A 2,047-nucleotide genomic window follows, 5' to 3' on the forward strand; every position below is an offset into this window, starting at 1 on the left:
GTCACCAGGCCCTCCTAGCTGTGAGGCGACAGCGTTACCCACCACGCCGTGTTGTGTTTTATACATTCTTTTATTTATTAAACATGTCTCTTTAGCCATAAAACATTGAAATGTGTGTTTAAAAGATATGTTTTATTCAGAACTGAAATCAGCTGCAGACCAAGGCCAGACTCCAAATCTGTTTAGACCAAGACCCAGAAGTTTAGCTCAGGCTTATCCAGAAAAAACACTCTTTTCTGAGACCAGTAGCAGAAACCAGACCAAGACCAAGATTGGTGTATTATTACTGAAGATTTTATAAACTATACACAACAACTTAAGGCAAATAAATAGTATAAATTAAAGCATTGAGAGGGAAATAGAGAGAGATAGACAGAGAGGGATAATGAATAGATTTGGTTATAGCGTCTCCTTGTGGCTAATAGTCTGATTGCATTCAAGCGACCCAAACCTTTTCAAACTTTTTAAGATGCTAAATAAGCTATATATAAATTCTTGTTCACAAATATGGCATCACCTCTTCTTTTAACAACACTATATATATGCACACATGTAAATCTTAAAGATACATCATTTTAAAACAATTCTGGATTTCTAAAGTGAGCTATGTAAAAATTACTTCCAATATGCATCTATCACAAACACACCAATATCACAGGGAATAGAATAAGCCAGCGCAATTGCTTTAGTAACTCCAACTTATCTCATTCTCCTACAGTTCTTCCATCATGTCTATCTTGTGATAATAACTAATAAAGAATAGAATGCATATAATCAACTCATCCAGGACTGCAGGAGATTTTACTGTACGTAAATGTAAACTGTAATGTACAACCCCATTTCCAAATTCCAAATAATGTACAACCCCCAGTTCCAAAGATTTGGGAACTAAGGAGACACTGCTGTAGTTTTGAGAGTAAAATGTTTTCCCATCATTATTTGATATAGAATTTTAGCTGCTCAACATTTCAGGGTCCCCTTTGTCATATTTTTCATTTCATAACCCTTCAAATGTTTTCAGTGGTGACAGGTCTGGACTGCAGACAGGTCAGTTTAGCACCCGGACTCTTTTAATATGGAGCAATACTGTTGTAATACTTTTTTCATTTTTATAACAATATTATAATATATACACATGTATATAACGTTCAGCTTTAATGATGCCTTCACAGATGTGCACGTCATCCATGCCATGTGCACTAATGCACCCCTATACCATCATAAGTACTGGCTTTTGAACTGTGCGCTGATAACTGAGCGGTCTTTAGACCAGAGGTCACAGTGTCCAAATAGTCAAATGTATGTAAATGCATTGTTTTTTTTTTTTGTGTCATCACAAAAGCAGTGACTTCAGAACAGGTCCTTTGCAGATTACTTTAATTCAATGGACTGTTTATGTTAAATAAACTGTAATAATGCTTGCACAGTTGACTCTTTTATTTTAAAAATAGGCTTTTCATGATATGGGACCCTTAATAAACACTTTTCAACACAAATTACGATTACTTTAACAATAGCTGGATGAATGACCAAAAAACATTATATGTTTATATGTAAGGCCCAATTGGAGAATCAAAATACTTACACTGTTTTGAAAATAAACAGTGGTCAGTTTCAGTGGTGGGAAAATACAGGCAGATTCTCCACTGCTCCTTCAGACAGAATGTCCTTGAGAAATGAGACAGGCACCACTGAGAAATTACTAAGGAGTAAAAAATCCCATAAAACAAAAGATCAGACAGTGATGGTGTGCATCTTGAAAAAATATCAGAAGGACAAAGGAAAGCACAAATTAAAAGAGTCTAAAAAGACAAAAACAATATAAAAAAATAAATAATGTAGGCCTACACATATAATTTGATACGAAGTTATCAAGTTGCACTACAATATATCTGCTTGAAAAATGCTTGAAAAACCATCATCTACAAATCATTTTCTTTAAACAACATCTTTTATTGCTCAGAGTAGACTTAGAACCAAAGATCAAGGATAAATATTAACCGAATGTTCTGGGTTATGTTCAGACCTGTGCACTTTGCCCACCCTC

This window comes from Pygocentrus nattereri, chromosome 8, assembly GCF_015220715.1.
Source record: "Pygocentrus nattereri isolate fPygNat1 chromosome 8, fPygNat1.pri, whole genome shotgun sequence".
Lineage (NCBI taxonomy): Eukaryota > Metazoa > Chordata > Actinopteri > Characiformes > Serrasalmidae > Pygocentrus > Pygocentrus nattereri.